Raw genomic sequence first — 19,874 nt, 5'->3', positions numbered from 1 at the left:
GAAAGTGAGTCCTCTGAGCAACCCAGAGAGGCTGTGTGAAGCGCAGCCAAACAGGGAGGAGTTGTAGGAAGCAACCACTCTGGACCTGGCTGGCTCAGATAAAAGGGAGCTGTGGGGCAGTGTAAGGTCAGTTGCTGCTGGGAGCCCAGGGAGTAAGGACTTCGTCCCTGGAGGCCTGAGAGAACTGTAAGCACCTTGGACAGCAGTGGCTGGTTCCCGGGTGCTGAGCAGCTGAGTGCCCTGAGGTGAGGGCGAAGACGGTGCTGGGGTCATGGGGAAGTGGTCCCAGAAATATAGCAGCATTGATAGAGGTTACAGAGGAGAAGCAGGAGGCTGCTATTTACAGGGTCACGGAGCTGTGGCCCTGAGTAATGAGTGCCCACCCACCCACCACTGGGGAAGTGGCTGGACCATTGCATAGAGATACCCACCTCACCCCCAAGAAGGGGGAAATCTGGCTGGTGGCTAAGGGCTAAGTCACAAAGAGGATGCTGCAGTTCTGGGAGCTGAGACAGGAGCAGAGACAGGGTGATGGTGTGCAGACCGTGGACATGGCGTCAGCCTCAAGCTAATCCCCAGTACAACCAAGAGAAGGCACCAGTCTGGAGGTGAGGGTGGGGCTGTCATGGGAAGCCAATCAGATTTGGGAACACATTATTGTAGGGATCTAAAACTACAGATTAATGTATGGTCTGAATTTGAAGAAAATGCAGTATAAATACAATCTCCTAGTCAGGCTTTGGGGCAAGGAGAGAACCTACTCCTCTGTTAGTTCCTGGTGTATATAAGATGGGTGCATACTATTACTTGTAAGTCCAGCATAACTGTGTTTTTATATAGTTTGGAATAAAGAGTTTTCAGGAGAATTCACCTGCTGTTACCTGGGATTTTTCTATTACAGTCCTAGGTGAAGAAAATTCAGAACTTCAGCCATAACATGTGTTTGCTGAAAGAGTCTAATAAGTTCTCATTAATTTGGTATAATTGTGAGTATAATTATTTGCAGTCTGCACATTGGTATAGTATCTTCCCTTTTGATCCCTGATTTATTTAAAAGGTTGAGCCTTTTTCAAATTTAAAATTCAAAAGTATTGGATTTTCAAAGGTTCCTATAGGACTTAGGCATTCCTATTTTCATAGAATTTACATAACACAGCAAAGACAACCACTGTCAATAGGAATCGGACATGTAATTTCCTTATTCACCCTTGAAAATCCCAGATGCAATATATAAATGATTTGTTTATGTATGATTGAGTAGAAGATTCTACATCAAAACTTTGAAATGATCAAAGTAAATCAAAATAAATATAACTAATTAGATATAAATTGTTGGTGCTCATCTAATTTTTTTCTGTGTAGATTTATTTCTAGCTCTGGAGGTTGGCCTTCAAATAGTTACTGGCCTTTTTGCAAAACAGTGCTCTTCTGGCTCTGATCCAGAATTTAACATTGTAAATCCTGCAACTCAGATCAGTGTAGTTTTGCCCCCTATTCTAGATTTATGATAGACCACAATCAAGGTACATTGTATATGCCCAAACAGGGAATAGTTAAAATGGTCATTTTCTGGGAAGCCAACAAAGAGGCTGCCACAGCTATAGTATTCTGTTGTTAATAAACAGAAACATCAATAGCTGTAGTTAATTTGACCTGTCTCTTGAAAACCCTTTTGGAAGCCCTACAGAGCTAATGAGTGTTCTTGACAGTGTGACCAGGAAAGTTAAGGGAATCTGACTGTTTGTTTGTTTGTGGGGGGGGGGGGGGGGGGGGGGAGGAGAGGGGCATTTAATTTTCCTTATAACGAAGGAAGGAGGTAACAAAATTACAGAAAGATGCACTTTGTCAGCAATATTTCCATCTTTTTTCCAGAACAAATATTAAGAAGGAATATTGTAGTATCGCTCACCAATTAATTTGTATAATCTCATGAGGAAGAATAGAGGTACTGATCTTGTAAGAGAAAAGGGGGTTATCTTCAAGATTCTTTTTACATTTCTAAAAGTGAATAACCATATTGATCCAATGCAAAGGCCAAACCACTTGCTTTTCAGAAACAATCCTATCTGAGATATGTTAGCATGTTGTAAATCTTCCCTTCATTACAAATGCAGACTTTTAACTTAGGGCTTTCAGAAACCCACAGAAACATCTTTCAGCTCTCCAGTGTATCCACAGCTACCATTCATTAGAGTTAAGATTTTGCATTCATGTTGGTTGTTTCAGCAGAGAGGTCAACAGTATCCTTATCCTGAGACCTGACCCTTAGAAGCTGAGGTTAGAGCACATTGTTGGGGTAACATGGGAGAAGTTTCACAGCTTTATGTCTTCCCTTTTCTAAACATGTATATTATTGCTTCAGCAAGTACCGAAGAACCTCCGGGTTGTAAGTTACAGCAAACCCTTGGATATTATATAGAAAACTATTATGGCTGGTAATTAACCATTGGTTCTACCATTAGTAGTATCAAAGCAGTTGAAATTCAATTACAAGGCTGGTCAACTCATAAACATAGCTCCAAGTTTTCCAACTCACTTTGAACAGCCACAGCTTTTTATACACGAACATATTCAGATAGCTTGCAGTAATTGCTGTAATGTTGGATACACAAGATTCTTGCTAAGCCTATTTTCCAAATACAGTTCTCAAGTACTTTCAGAGAACATTTCAGTCACTCAGTTTTTGTTTCAAATTTGAATTTCTAAGACAAAATTATTAAATGCTTCTGTGTACTTTATGAATTCCAGCTCTGCAGCTTCCAAATATACAATGTTTTGTAAAACAAAAAACAACAAGGCCCATTCAAACTGTGCAAAAAAATTGGAATCATGATAGGATCTAGCCCTTTTTGTTGTAAGGATTCTGGACCAGGTCCTTTCTCTTTGCAAGATAAGTGTGGATATAATTCTGATTGATTTGTACTATTGTAAATGCAGGAGTAGCTGCACTGAAGCCAATGGAGTTATACCAGTGTAAAAGGATTGTGTGTTTTTATAGTGAGCAAGGATTGGTTATAGACATTTTAACAAAACATTGAGTATTTTCAGTCTATGTATCTCTCAACATCTTGTTCTTATGTAACTTCTGACTTTTAAAGATTCCCACTGAATATCATAACCTAAAAAGTCGTCTTATGCTTCTTACTTTTTGGAGCTTTCCAGCTTCTACTTGTCTTTGTTTGGCAATATTAGCTGTTAATGTTTTGTTATCAAATTGTTACTAGACAACTAGTAAAGGATTTGGTCAAATTAACACTGCAGATAGAACTTCATACATGTATACAGGGCATGTGTCAAAGTCAATGGGAGCCTTTTCTTGATTTCAATGGGCTTTAGATCAAGTCTTTAAAGCATTTTCTGCACTGGCAATTGCATTGCTCATTGTTGTTTTCTGCAAGTCACCAGCACCTTTCTCATGCACTATTTTTTTTAAGTAGTTGCACCAATGTATTCATTTTTTCTGGATTTCACAATTCTCTGGCTAATTATATTAGAATTTCTATTACTCAATTAATATAGGGGATGAAAATTTTGTCCTTAAATTTTCCAAAGATGTTGTACTTGATGAGATATTACTAGCAATTTTTTAATTTGGATACCTTATACTCTTTTGCCATACACTCTACTCTGCAACACTTTTTTATATGTATGAAACAGCATGTTATCTCTCTCTATATTACTGCACTCACTAGGAGCTGTGATTGTAAATAAGCTCCTGCAGTCAGATTCTCACTTGGTGTATATTGGTTTGGCTCTTAAGGTCAGTGGAACTATGTAACCTTGTGTGAGTTGATGATCTGGACTCTGGAGTGTATACTTTAATTATATTACTGGATACATATTAACAAAAAAAAAGTAAAAAGGAATTTGATAAGAGTGCAGTGCCTTTCCCAGAACGTGGTGTGACGTACATGCTGCACAGCACTAAACATGACCTCAGAGGATTCCCCTGAAGGTGATTGCTGTAGAGAGTTAATAGCTATAGGCTGGCATTTGAATTTAAAACCTCTACATCTATGGACTCTGTGACTTTATTAATACAATATGTTGAGCTGGTAATTAGGGTGTTTCCTGTTTGAATTAATTGGTTTAGTTAGCAGGAAGGAAACAGAATGAATCAAGGCCCCACACTACAAGAAGGATGTGGAAAAACTGGAAGGAGTCTAGCGGAGGGCAACAAAAATGATTAGAGGGCTGGAGCACATGACTTATGAGGTGAGGCTGAAGGAACTGGGATTGTTTAATCTGCAGAAGAGAAGAAGGTCAGGCTTGGCGAAGCCCTGGCTAGGATAATTTAGTTGGGGATTGGTCCTGCTTTGAGCAGGGGGTTGGATTAGATGACCTCCTGAGATCCCTTCCAACCCTGATATTCTAGGATTCTATGAAGGTAAGTTATTTTTCCTCAAAAACTTGAGGGTTGTTAAGAGACCATGTCACTGTGGGAAAAGGCCTGTGTCCACCTGAGATCAAAAGAATGATAGTTTAAAAAGACACTCTCTCTCTCTCTCTCTCTCTCTCTCTAAGGGGAAAGTTGTTCAGGAGAACAAGAGAAACACAGGAATGTCATTCAGGTGTCTGAAAAAGCTAGGCCTGACTAGCTCACCATCACAAGATAGAAGTGTATTAGGTAAGATTGACCTGTGGACTGTTTTTTAAAATGCTTTTTTCTCTAAACAATACTTTGGCTTCAAAAAGTCTCTCATGTCACTGTACACCACTGGTTACAAACTCCCAAAGGGAAGATTAACTGCTGCTGAGCCCCATTGCATCTACTGTGTAAGCACAGCCGATCCATAGGGTAGTGTACCCAGGGATTGGTATAAAGGATGGGAGAATCCTGGACTCCCATCCTGGGATAGGTAAAGGCCGAGGGACAGACACATGAGAGGATACACTTAGAGGCCAGAAGGGGGATACAGGTGCAGCTATCCCTGTACTGAGACCTTTATTTTTTTTCCTCTGTTTCCCCCCCCCCCCCCACTGCATTTAGGTCCTGGAAGCTTAAGCAGACTCCACACAGGGGCCTGACTGCAGAGAAACATCACTACAATATAATACTCTAGGCCAGGCTATTTTAGCACCATAGTTAAATGCACACTTAAAGCCTTTTTTATTCTCATAACTATATCTGTTCAACATGTAACCATCTTTGCTTAATGACATGCATTAAAACAAGATACTTACAAAGAGAAGCCCTCATCATCTGGCAAAGAAAACTGCAATAATCCCCCTCTTCATGACCTCCCCTCCCCCATTTTAATTGTTAATATCTTTTCAGCATGCAGGAGCAGTAATCTCTTACCACGCTAAAGCAGTCAGCTTAATTGAAAAGAAATACAAGTCGTCTAGAGCACAACTGAAAAATTCAGCTAAAATGCAATCTGTCATTATCTTTATAATGCCAATTTTATATAGGTATTAAAGTAAATGGGTGAAACATCTTCTCATTTCTCCTGTGGTATCATTTCTCTTCTCTTCACAGAAATCCCTAATCCTCAAATGAAGATTCTGCCCGATACCTAACAAAACACTCAATACTCAGCCTCAAGTGATTTGGAGGCTGGATCCAAAAATAGAGGAATAATTTCCCTATCATGAATTAATCACATTTGAAAATGATTTTAAAAATATGGCTTATGCAATGCAAATCCCTGCTCCCAGAATAACCCGTATTTCTGGTTGTTATGCCACAGTCAGGAGATAAATTACTGCTCAGTGAGCTGTTCCAGACTGGCAACGTGAACTGCAGCTAGGATTAAGGAAATTGATAAAGCATAACATACCATGAAAGAAATAACATTTTACAGAACACATCGGTATTATTGACAGGTTTCTACTGTCTTTCAGATACAATGAGCTCTTTCAGCAAGAGATCCTATTTGAGAAGTATCCTGTATTAAACACAATCGTAAACCATATCAAAAAGTATTTATACTTTTAGCCCCAAATAGTCTACAAAATGTATTTTCAATTTGATTGGCACATGCTGTGTTCTGATAATACATATTCTTAGTGGAGATCTTATTTTAGGTCAATAGATTAAATTAGATTGATTTTGAAATTTTGACATCAGCTTTGCAATTACAAATGCATAGTTCTATGTATTTAGGATACACAGAAATTATCAGCATAGGCCTTATCCAAAGTCCATTGATTGCAGTAGATCATGTCCATAAAGAGATCTTGCTAAAGTCAGTATTAAGTTTTTACTAGGTTCTGTCTTCAGAAATACAAATTTAATTATCAAATTCTTCAGACTTGTATAATCTCCAAGCCTGTAAGGAACCCAGGACCCGTAGCACTCGCTGAACTCTATGGGAATTGCAGATGCTTAGTACCTCTCAGGATTTGGTACATTGTAAATTATCCTCACATATGAACTTCACATAACAAAAATTGAATTTGAAAATTCTGTTCTAAAACAATCATGGAAATGTTGTTTTTTAACTTTTACTGAGGGGCTGAAGTAAGTGGTGAAAGGTCCAACCAGATTGGACACATCTCTCTAAATGAAACAATTTTACATTGGCAGGAAATGGGCCAGCTATGACATCTGATTTCTATTATTCTATTTCAGCAATTTGGTTCAAAAATTGGAAAGCTTGTTAGTCGATGTGTGGCCATGATGAGACACGTACTGTAATTTTGGATACAGAGTGCAGAAAGGAAAACAAGAAATAGGACCAAACAGAATCCATTCCTAATGCTTTCCATTTATCTTTTTGAACAAATTCTATTTGTATCAATATGAATTTACTGTATAAATCTAGTACAGAGTATTGTATAGAGATGTCCACTTAAGCTAATTTTACCCTCTGTAAAACTAAATGCATAGTTTATAGCAATCCACATCCAACTATGATTTTCATGCCCTTATTCAGCAAATTATTTTAAGGGTTTATTTTTACTCTGCAGTGTTAGCTTAAGGTATAATTCAGGTGTTGTCCCTAGCCCAATTCCCAGGCACACATGCAAGTCTCTAGCTCAAGTAAACTCCAGTTATCTGGCCAGTCCAGGGTGTGGGGTGAAGCTTCAATGCTGCTGATGCTTAAGCTAGTAATGTAGTGGGTACTCAGTTACTCTGTGCTGCTAATCTGGTATATGCAGATTGAGTGTTTTTTCTTTTAAATGTGACCACTCACTCCAGTTAGGTTAATTTGAAAAGTATTAACCAGAGTGTAGATTACTCAAACTAATGCTGCAGAGAAGACCAATCCTAAAACTCGTTAACCTTGCAATAAGATAGAATCAGTGTTTCAAACTAAAATGTTCATGGAAATAGGTATAGGCACTATTATTCTTGGACTCTGGTCCTATATACCTCCTAAACCTAAAAGCACCAAAGCTAGTAAGGTAGAACAAAAGTTTTTCATTCTTTTCTTTTTCCGTCAGTGTACATTTATATTGAAATTCACCCATTGCAGAGGGCTATCACAAGACCTTTTACCACTTATATCCCATGAATTTCACATTTTAGATGAGGGTATTTCTGCAAATGCTTAAGCACATACTTAGCTTTATATATGGGGATAGATTCTTTGAGATCACATGGGTAAGCACATGCATAAGTGTTTTGGATTTTCCCTCTGACATTACTGTACTTATGTTATAAAGGATTGATCAGAGTCATTTTGACAAGTAAAAATGTAAGATCAAATTCTGGGGTAAGTCACTTCAAGTTTGACAGATCTCAGAATATAATTGTAAACAAGGAATTGTCAAGCAGGTGTGTTTCTAGTGAGGTCCTACAGTAATCACTTCTTGGCTCTATGCTATCTAAAACTTCTTTATTATTTATTTATTTATTATTTATTTAATGGCCTGGAAGAAAACAAAAATAATTATCAATAACATTTGTAGATAACCCAAAGATAGCAGGAGTGATAAATAATGAAGAGACCAGGTCACGGATACAGAGCAATCTGGGTCACTTGGCGAACTGGGCTCAAGCAAACAATGTTTTGATATGGCTAAATGAAAATACATACATCTAGCAAAGAAGAATATAAGCCATACTTACAGGATGGGGAAATCTATCCTGGGAAGCAGTGACTCTGAAAGACATGATATCATGCAGAATAATCAGCTAAACATGAGCTCCCACTAAAATGCTGTGGCCAAAAGGGCTGGTGTGCTCCTTGTGATTCTAAACTGGGAAATCTTGAGATGGGGCAAGGAGGTTTTAGTACCTCTGTATGTGGCACTGGTACAAGAAGTCCTGGAATACTGTGTAAAGTTCTGATGCTCACAGTTCAAGAAGGATGTTGATAAATTGGGAGAGGATTAAGAGATGAGCCACAGGAATGCTTACAGCATTAGAAAACACGCCTTACAGTGGTTGATTCAAGGGGTCAATCTATTTAGCTTAACAAAGAGAAGGCCAAGAAGTATTCAGTCTGTAAGTGCCTACATGAAGAACTATATTTCATATTGACTCTTCAGTGTGTCATGAGCCAATGGCTGGAAGTTGCAGTTAGACACATTCAAAATCGAAATAAGATCCACTACTTTTACCAGTGAGGGTAACCAACTAGTGGAACACCTTACCAAGGATTGTCGAGGATTCTCTGTCACTGGGAATTTTAAAATCAAGATTGGATGTTTTTCTAAAAGATATTTTCTAGTTCAAATGGAAATTAATTCAGGGAAATCCTATAGCCTGTGTTATGCAGGAGGTCAAACTAGATGAACACCGTGGTCCCATCTACGAATCTATCAAGTCAATGATGTAATAGCAGTTGGAATTAAAATAAGGAATTCACTTCAAAGTGTGTGGGGCAAGGGGAGGAGAAAACTAACAGCATAATATGAGAAACTTATACATCAGCATAGGCAGACAATACTTAGGCACTTCTGCTGAACAATTAGCTTACACATGGTAGTGAGCTCACTACTTTACCACTGTATGTAAAGGGTGCACCATCATTCTTTTTGCTTGCAATCATGATCACTGGTTGTAAACTGAAAGAAACAGCTCACTTAGAGTTCATGTTAAAAATAAATGGATTACAAATTTAGCAACTTTCTAAAAATAGGTATAATTTGTTTTTTTTCTTTTGGTGGCTATCTTTGTGCTGAAGATGGGGAAACTGGCAGCTTGAAATTCGACGGGGAAATTGGTAAGTGGCATAAAGCTGCTAATTGAAATAGAAAAAAAATCTGACTGAAAATGACCATGAATGTGAACCATAAAGAATAACACACAATTTTCAACACCATAGGCCAGAATCCAGAGAATTTGGTCCTTCAGGTATTCTTGATCCTTCATTTGAGTGTGGATGAGGGGATGGGAAACAGATCCTTTCTTTTTTAAAGTCTAGAGATTAATAAAGTATTTCATGTAATGTATGTAGTTTTGCTGTGAGACTGCACGTGGAATATGAATTAGTAAAAGAGAAAGAAATAAAACAGTATTTAGACAGGCAGTGTTTTGCACAGATTTTATAACCAGCAGACGAAGCCACTGAACACAGAAGAGAATTTTTATCTCCCACAAAATATCAGTGAATACCAGGTATTTTGGAAACTATACTATACTAGATAAGAAGAACAGGAGTACTTGTGGCACCTTAGAGACTAACAAATTTATTAGAGTATAAGCTTTCGTGGACTACAGCCCACTTCTTCGGATGCATATAGAATGGAACATATATTGAGGAGATATATATACACACATACAGAGAGCATAAACAGGTGGGAGTTGTCTTACCAACTCTGAGAGGCCAATTAATTAAGAGAAAAAAAAAAACTTTTGAAGTGATAATCAAGCTAGCCGAGTACAGACAGTTTGATAATAAGTGTGAGAGTACTTACAAGGGGAGATAGAGTCAATGTTTGTAATGGCTCAGCCATTCCCAGTCCTTATTCAAACCGGAGTTGATTGTGTCTAGTTTGCATATCAATTCTAGCTCACCAGTCTCTCTTTGGAGTCTGTTTTTGAAGTTTTTCTGTTGTAATATAGCCACCCGCAGGTCTGTCACTGAATGACCAGACAGGTTAAAGTGTTCTCCCACTGGTTTTTGAGTATTTTGATTCCTGATGTCCGATTTGTGTCCATTAATTCTTTTGCGTAGAGACTGTCCGGTTTGGCCAATGTACATGGCAGAGGGGCATTGCTGGCACATGATGGCATATATCACATTGGTAGATGTGCAGGTGAACGAGCCCCTGATGGTATGGCTGATGTGATTAGGTCCTATGATGATGTCACTTGAATAGATATGTGGACAGAGTTGGCATCGGGGTTTGTTACAAGGATAGGTTCCTGGGTTAGTGGTTTTGTTCAGTGATGTGTGGTTGCTGGTGAGTATTTGCTTTAGGTTGGGGGGTTGTCTGTAAGCGAGGACAGGTCTGTCTCCCAAGATCTGTGAGAGTAAAGGATCATCTTTCAGGATAGGTTGTAGATCTCTGATGATGCGCTGGAGAGGTTTTAGTTGGGGGCTGAAGGTGACAGCTAGTGGTGTTCTGTTATTTTCTTTGTTGGGCCTGTCTTGTAGGAGGTGACTTCTGGGTACTCGTCTGGCTCTGTCAATCTATTTTTTCACTTCAGCAGGTGGGTATTGTAGTTTTAAGAATGCTTGATAGAGATCTTGTAGGTGCTTGTCTCTATCCGAGGGATTGGAGCAAATGCGGTTATATCTTAGAGCTTGGCTGTAGACAATGGATCGTGTGGTGTGTGCTGGATGGAAGCTGGAGGCATGTAGGTAAGTGTAGCGGTCAGTAGGTTTCCGGTATAGGGTGGTATTGATGTGACCATCGCTTATTAGCACAGTAGTGTCCAGGAAATGGACCGCTTGTGTGGATTGATCTAGGCTGAGGTTGATGGTGGGATGGAAATTATTGAAATCATGGTGAAATTCCTCAAGGGCTTCTTTTCCATGGGTCCAGATGATGAAGATGTCATCAATGTAGCCCAAGTAGAGTAGGGGCGTTAGGGGACGAGAGCTAAGGAAGCGTTGTTCTAAGTCAGCCATAAAAATGTTGGCATATTGTGGGGCCATGCGGGTACCCATAGCAGTGCCGCTGACTTGAAGGTATATATTGTCCCCAAATGTGAAATAGTTGTGGGTCACTAAATCACAAAGTTCAGCCACCAGGTTAGCTGTGACATTATCAGGGATACTGTTCCTGATAGCTTGTAGTCCATCTTTGTGTGGAATATTGGTGTAGAGGGCTTCTACGTCCATAGTGGCCAGGATGGTGTTTTCTGGAAGATCACCGATGGATTGTAGTTTCCTCAGGAAGTCAGTGGTATCTCGAAGATAGCTGGGAGTGCTGGTAGCGTAGGGTCTGAGGACAGAGTCTACATAACCAGACAAGCCTGATGTTAGGGTGCCAATGCCTGAGATGATGGAGCGTCCAGGATATCCAGGTTTATGGATCTTGGGTAGCAAATAGAATACCCCTGGTCGGGGTTCTAGGCAACCGGACAGTCTCTACGCAAAAGAATTAATGGACACAAATCGGACATCAGGAATCAAAATACTCAAAAACCAGTGGGAGAACACTTTAACCTGTCTGGTCATTCAGTGACAGACCTGCGGGTGGCTATATTACAACAGAAAAACTTCAAAAACAGATTCCAAAGAGAGACTGGTGAGCTAGAATTGATATGCAAACTAGACACAATCAACTCCGGTTTGAATAAGGACTGGGAATGGCTGAGCCATTACAAACATTGACTCTATCTCCCCTTGTAAGTACTCTCACACTTATTATCAAACTGTCTGTACTCGGCTAGCTTGATTATCACTTCAAAAGTTTTTTTTTTCTCTTAATTAATTGGCCTCTCAGAGTTGGTAAGACAACTCCCACCTGTTTATGCTCTCTGTATGTGTGTATATATATCTCCTCAATATATGTTCCATTCTATATGCATCCGAAGAAGTGGGCTGTAGTCCACGAAAGCTTATGCTCTAATAAATTTGTTAGTCTCTAACGTGCCACAAGTACTCCTGTTCTTCTTTTTGCGGATACAGACTAACACGGCTGCTACTCTGAAACCTACTATACTAGATGTCATCTTATTATGTAGGAGAGACAGGCTTTAGTTGGGGAAATCAAAATAGTAGCAATTTCTCCATATCTAGGATGTCTGCTTTTCAAAAGCTCATAACTATTTAATTCAAAGAGCTCATAGACAGAGGAGTAATGTTTTATTGACTATGACACTAAGAAATGCCCATGTAGTGGTTCTCAGCCTGACTGGGAAAACATTTTTTTTTGGCTGACCTGTAAAAACATTACTTAAAAAAAACCCCATGAATATACTGGACAACTGGTCACAAACTGCTCATTCTAGTCTACTCAGTTCTCTTTAGTTTCTTATGCCATACCCATAATCATAGTATCAGCCCCTTAAAGTCAGACCACTACTAGTATTTCATGGTAGAATTAAAATTTTATTTGAAAATAATAAGTTGTAAATATTAATCCTACTCTCATACAATACTAAGAACAGTGTGTTTTAAGGCATGTTCCAATGTGAGTGCCATATAAGAACTTAAGCAGAATAGAATTGACTAGAGCTGAACTGAACAAATATGGTTCAGTGGCTGAACAGAAGAAAAAATCCCCCCTTCCCAAAAGCAAAGTTTGTTTGGAATTACAACTGAACATTTTTCAATGAAACTAAACCCAAAATAACTTTGCTGAGTTGATCAAGATATTTCAAGTGTCTCAATTCAAAACAACATCTGTTTCACAAATGTCATTTTTAATTGATATTTCATTTTAAAAGAGTTTATTTTTCAAAATGGTTGGTTTTAATACTTTCAGTATTTTTGGGTGAAACAATTTGCCAAACCTGACCCAAATTCAAATAATTTTGTACTCTAAAATTTTGCCTGACTCTCACTAAAAAAAATCATACTAATTGTCCAGAATATATTTACCAAGATCTTCTGGAAACAGTATAAGTATCTTATTGCAATTTTTAGAGTTGGATTAATATTAAAACATTGACTTGTAAGTGTTCTCATTCATAAAACTGCTGAATATTTTTTTTTCTGCTGTTCATGATGTCATTATCCGTTCACAAGTATTCACAAAACCATAAGGCATTTATTAAAATGTTAAAAATTCATAGTAAAATGTCTTATTCACTATTTATATCTTATTCACTCATCACTATTTGCATGGCCTGAGATCTTTATGTACAGCAAGGGAGTAAAGCAATGGGATACTCACAACTTTGACTAGGCTATGGGGGAGGAGCAATGGGCAGCAGGGAGATGAGAAGAAACCTCTCTTTCTCTTATGACCCCTATCCCCATCCAGCCATGATCTTCATGTATGTTCTGGGAGAGCGGAGAAGGGTCAGGAGCAGCCAAGCCTTCCCTTTCTCCTTCTCTCCCCCGCCACCCCTCACCTTAGAGCCCCAGTGGTTTTCTATCCCCAGTTGGTCTGATCTAACTTTCCCAGCACTGAGACAGAGGTTAGGACATGCTCCAGTTTACAAAGTTTCAACTATTCAGTTGTGGAACAGAAACAATATTGTGTGACATAACTGATCAATCACCACAAATCTAAGTAGTGAATAATAAAAACTGAACAGTTCAAACAACCAACAGTCTTAAAGATGTTCCATACTGTTTGAAATCATTGAGGATGAAAATGGGTATACTTCTTGGGAATGGTAATAGGATTTAATTGCCAATTCTTTTTCATGGAATTGAAACCCTCCTGGATATGTCACAACATACATTGATGAATACACTTCATTTAAGTTAGATTCTTGATGCAGAAATCCAGCTTAGTTTTGTGTTGTGACAAGAACTAATTTTGGGGATGTACAGCACTCCATCTGATGAGGGGCGGGGACCCATTAGGCTCTACATCAAATATGTGTGGGTCCTGTGTAACACCTGCCAATTCTCTGTGGTGGTGTAAATAGGCACAACTATTTCAATGGAGTTATGTCCACTTTCAAAAGCAAAGAATTTTGTGTTGTTTCCACCTCAAAAATATCTGAATAAAATGAACTCTTGATATTCTCCTGCCTTATGTTTTTATTAGGCTGTTACTATAATATCTAAGTACTTCTAATAGTCAAATTTTATCAGTCTAAGAAGACCCGTGTTACTCAGTTTACACTTAGGTAACACTGAATGACAAAATTTGACCATTAGAAGTGTCTTAAACACCATATTAATTCACTGCAATACAAATATATTTGGATAGCCCAATATAAATGTACCAGATTCTTATTTTGTTTAAACTATTGAAAGTCTCATGAGCTTCAAAAAACAAGATGGTAGTTGAACCTAGCTTTAAATACAAATCAGTTACTTTGTTTTAGATATTGGTTGATCCAACTAACACATCTTGGGGGGGGGGGGGAATACATCATAAAGGATATCATGACTAATGAACCTGGTCTTTTAAGTAAGTTCACACAAAATCTCCTGTTTTGACAATTAATGCAAAATATTCCCGTCTAAAGTTATCTGCCACAAAAACTACCCTACTGGTTCCATTATCACCTACAGGACATGTCCCAGCTGCAGCCATTTATTGGCTTAGTCAAGTGCTTTAGTAGTGTGTTCTAAATATGTCAACTTTGATTCTTCCTGTGGCTCAATTGCTGTCAAACACTGTTAAATGCAACTGGAATCAGAACTGCACCTAGGTTTTCACTAAGCCAAAAATGAAAATCACTTCTGTAGATATGTTAGTATACTATGGCACCAAGCAGTCACTTTGGTAGAGTGGCACCTCTTTCTACGTGAACATCTTATAAGAAGAAAAACTAGACTGATACTTGATACCTGAGATCTAGAGATCTGAGCTCTAGTGCGTAAGTCTGATTGAAAGCTTTGACAGCAATCTATCACCCCAAAATGCCACTGTATCTAATTGCATGACCTATAAACAGGCCACAAGCTAGAGCACATTTTGAGACTTGGATTGGGAGTATCAACATTGATTGCCTCCTGTGCTATCTGCAGTGTTTAGCTAAGTATTATCTAGACCATGGACTAGATTCACAAAGAAATTTTGGCAATACTAAGTATCATCATGTCTCCCCTAGCTTTTAGGTGCCTAGAAATCACTCAGATTTACCAAGCCTGAGTTTAGCACTTAGGCTCCCTATACAACAAATGGAGGGGAGTGAGGCATCTCAGAATGAGATTAACAAAAGCCAGGAGTTAGGCAGCATCTTGCCTAAACTAGCCAATGGGAGATGCCACCCTGTGGGAGGGGTGTGCTAAGCCCTGATCCCTCTTGGAAATAGGGGCCTAAGTCTGGGCTTCAGGAGAACACCACTCTGCTGGGGATTCTCAGATGCAAACACTCTCTAGGAGTTAAGTACTTCTGTTTGAAGAAGAGGATGACCTTCCTCTTAACTTTTCAGCCCAGTGATTAGAGTACTCAGCTGGGATGCTGGGAGGCCCCTGAGCCAAGTACCCCTTTTTGGATGGAAGGGATAGTGGGGGGGGGGAGGAATTTGACCTGGGATCTGCCACTTCTGAGAGCCCTCACCACTGGGTTATAGGCTATTTTGATGTGGGGGCTCCCTCGGTCTCTCTTGCTGAAGCTGTCCTGATCTCTGTCTTTCCTTAGATTTCTCAGAGATCCCTGGAGAAGGAAGGGTGTTTGAGTGTTTGAACAGCAAGAACATAGCAGGCAATATTGTAAATATAATAAAGACTTTTATATAATTCCTTATACTGCGATATACTAGAGATGGAAAACCCTAATTAAGTTTGAGTTTAGCTGTTAACCATGGGTTCTTGGAAACTGAACCTACACTTCCCTTCATAGTCCGGGAATGGAGATCTGTAAATACAAGGTACTTCCGATGTCATCAGATCAAGTATGCTTTGGAACATTGATGATTTGATTCTCCATTTCCTTACACTTTGTGTATCTACATTTGTGCAAAGTGGTATAAAACACCTGAGAATTCTCCATTTATTTATATCATTTATAGTAGTTAATGCTTAATTTGCTCAGGTGTAAATGACTAAGCAAGGACAAAGTAGTGAAGAATCTCCCCTCCCATTCTTTGATCTGCCACAATATTTAACTTTGAGTTCAGACATGAATGCAACAATTCAAACAAGGTGAGGATCTGTTCTCAGAACATTTACCAAATACAAGTAGATACTGCAACACCACATACACGAAAATATCATGTCAGCTACATTATATTACCTACAGAGGGACAGAAATCAGATACCAATAATTAAACATTTTAAAAAATTAATGAAAACCCAATATTGGATTTTTGCAGATTTATCTCAGTTTATTTTTAAAACACCTTTCAAGTTATGTTCACTCTTATTCTATAGCAATGAGTGGAATCCTTACAATTGTCTTGCCACATATATTAAGGCAGAAGCATTAACTTCATTATATTTCATTAATGAAGAAAGCATTGTGCATAACTAATGGCTTTTATTAAGGCTAATACATGTAACAGCAGGAGCAGTTGGTAAACCAAGGGAAGACTTTTAGTATGCTTTCTGGAACTAGAAGTCATTGAAAGGTAAAGGAATAAAGTTCGACACACTGAATAACTGAGTAACTTTTATCACTGGGCGAAGACACTGTGCTGGATAACTGTGGGGCTAGTACTATGGTGCAGTAACAATGTTTGACCTGGCTGGGACACATCGAAGAGGGAGAAAGTACACTGACAAGAGAAGTGCTGAAATGGAATCCTAGAGGGAAAACAGTTTAGGATGCCTGCTGCCATTTGGGAAATTGTGTTAAACAGATCTCTGAGAAGCTAGTCACTCCTGGAAAGGAGAAGAGGTGCTGACAACGGATGACAAATTAAGAGATATTGCTAACGCTGTTTTTGAAAGAAGTGAAAGGAAAGTGTCAGCTTCATGGAATAGCACATTTTCTCATCATTTACCTTGTTGTTCCCTGTTATGAAATTTGCTTTGATGTGAAAGTTGAACACTACCCTTTCATTGTCTATAAACATCATTCACTTTGCTCCGGTCAAAGTTCATCATAGTTATAGGTGAAGTCTCAGCTTCTTTCAGTCTAGTTATTTCCTTTCAGCGAAAGAAATCCAAGGCTTCACTTCAATAGTGAATTGGTGAGTAGGGGAGAGGAAGGAAGCAGAACTTTATTGTAAAATACAGTAGAGTGCTGTGGCTTCTATTTTTCAATCATTTTCAACCATAGTTGATAATACTTTCATTGCAGCATTTCCCTAAACATTGCAGGCAAAAAGGAAATTTTTAAAAAGTTTTTAAAACTGCAGTCAGCCCCCATTAGTGAAGTGGTAGATTTCCACACACACAAGTGTTGGTAGCAGATGGAAATTTCACAATACAGTAACAGCAACACCATCAGTCTCAAACACCTATTTTATTTGAATGCTTAGTTAACATCCCCAAAAGACTAGATAAATCACCACCTCAGCACCTTTCCAAGGTGATATATACTGCAGATATAGGACAACTTCTTCTCTTCTTTCAGCTGTAATCCTAACTTCAAATGTGGTTGGGACCATTCAGTTAGTATTTTAAAAAGGTTAAACTAATCTGCCTGCTCCAAAGAGCTGTTTTAACACAGCTATCCAAAATATCCTTGTTTAGAGCAGATCTGGGGATCCTACAGCACCAGATATGAGATAAATCAGAAAGGTGAAGCTTTCGGTGTCCAACATTGAAAGACTTCTGCAAGGCTACTGAGTCTACTACTGTCTTATCAACTCCAAAGGTAGTCACCTTCCTTCATCCTTACAGTGAAAGTGCTGGTGGCAAAATGGCCTTCAGTGGGGAGGAGAACAGGAATAGTGTAAATAAGTCATTCAATAAGATACCAAAAGAAAAGCAAGTTACCTTTGCAACTAATATTTGCTGATCCACAAATTACTTTTTTAAATGGTTGGTTCCAGTACAGGCTTTAACTGTGGTCAGATGTTCTGAATTTCCAGCCACCTTTGTTTAATATCTTTAAAGTTCATATGCAACAGTTACTTTTACATCATACAAAAAACATAAGCAAAATATTTTAAGAGGTTTGGAGCCATATTAATTTTTCTGTACAAAAGCAGAAGTTGTGCATGTAGAGTTCATCTGTAAGACATCTGTACTGCTGCCACACTTGATGTGCCTCGTTATATGTCAAGCCATATTTACAATCAAACTATTAAAGACAAAATGAGAAAAGAGAAATTTCTTCTATTTTATTCCATCAGTTTCACAAAATAATATCACAACTAGCAATATCAAAATATAAATCTTGGGAATGACTGACTCTGCTGCAAGAGATTGAGCACCCTAAACTCCCATTCTTAGATTATAAAACCAGAAGGGCCATTGTGATCATCTAGTCTGACTTCCTGCATAACACAGCACTTTCCTGAATTAATTGCCTTTTGAACTAGCGCAATGGTTCTCAACCTGTTTACCATTTTGGGCCACATATGCAGCTCTCTATGTGTTATGTGGGACACATGCACTACTATATGTATATATGTAATAGCTGTATGGCTCTGAGGATGTCACATGGGCCACAGCTGTGTGCTGATTGCCACAGGTTGCGAACCATTGAACTACAGCATATCATTTGGAAAAGCATCCAATCTTGATCTAACAATTGGCAGTGGTGGGTTATTCCAATGGTTAATTACCTTCATTGTTTGAAAATGTAAAGCTTATTTCTAGTTATCTATATCTGCTAGATTGAAGAGCTCTCTTTTATTGAACTTCTGTTGTCCATATAGGTAGTTATACACTGTGATCAAGTCACCCCTTAAATGTCCCATTTTTTTAGACTGAAGGAGCTCAATATATTTAGTTTATCATTGTGAAACACGTTTTCAATACTTTAATCATTTTCATGGCTCGTCTCTGAACCCTCTCCAATTTATCAGCATCTTTCTTGAACTGTGGACTCTAGAACTAGATACACCATTCCACTAGTAGTCTCACTAGTGCCAAATACAGAGGTAAAATAGAATCCCTATTCCGATCCGAGAGTCTCCTATTTTATGCATCTAAGCTTTGCATTAGCTTTTTTGGCCACAGTGTCACTCTGGAAGCTCATGTTCAGCTGGTAATATTCAGCCTGATCCCCCAAAGGTTTTACACAGTCACTGCTTCATAGGACAGAATCCCTCATTCTGGAATTATGGCCTACATTCTTTGTTCTTTAAAGTATAACTTTACGTTTTTTCACATTAAAACATTGTATGCTTGAGCCCAGCTTACCAGGTGATCCAGATTGTGCTGTATCAATGATTTGTCCTCTTCATCATTATTTATGACTTCCCAATCTTTGTGTCATCTGCAAACTTAAACTTTGTTTTCTTCCAGGCCATTGATTAAAAATATTAAATACCATTGGGCCATAATACCACTAGAAACAACTGCTCAATGATTGTTCCCCATTTATAGTTGCAGTTTGAGACTGCAATTAATCTGCATTTAATCCATTTAATGTGCACCATGTTATTTTGTACCATTCTACTTTCTAAATAAAATGTTGTGTGGTGCCAACACATCACAGAAATCTAAGTATACTGCATCCACATTTATCTTGATCAGCCAAACTGCTCATAAAAAAAGTTACTCTGACAAGATCAGTTTTCTATAAACCTCTGTTGACTGGCATTAATTATATCATCTATCTTTAATTATGTATTTATTAATCTAGTCCTATATCAGCCATTCCATTACTGTGCCTGGGATCAATTGTCAGGCTGACAGACCTATAATTACCTGGGTCAGTATAGTTACTCTTTATATTTTGGATCAACATTAGCTTTCTACCAGTTCTCTGAAATTTCCCCAGGGTATTAAAACTTATTGAAAATCAGCAATAATGGTCCAGTGAGTTCTTCTGCTAGCTCTCTTTCAAGATCCTTAGGTGCAAGATATCTGGACATGGTGGTTTAAAAATGT

General features: G+C 38.4%; 1 long non-coding RNA gene across 1 annotated transcript; it reads left to right on the top strand.

Moving 5' to 3' along the window:
* The first annotated feature begins 1,854 nt into the window (after positions 1 to 1,854).
* On the top strand, positions 1,855 to 5,441 carry LOC135983631 (uncharacterized). The gene is made up of 3 exons (XR_010601353.1): positions 1,855 to 4,215; positions 4,525 to 4,627; positions 4,991 to 5,441. It is a non-coding gene; the product is annotated as an uncharacterized LOC135983631 (long non-coding RNA).
* The last annotated feature ends 14,433 nt before the right edge of the window (positions 5,442 to 19,874 follow it).

Source organism: Chrysemys picta, chromosome 5, assembly GCF_011386835.1.
Source record: "Chrysemys picta bellii isolate R12L10 chromosome 5, ASM1138683v2, whole genome shotgun sequence".
NCBI lineage: Eukaryota > Metazoa > Chordata > Testudines > Emydidae > Chrysemys > Chrysemys picta.
This window is presented reverse-complemented; position numbering and strand designations above follow the sequence as displayed.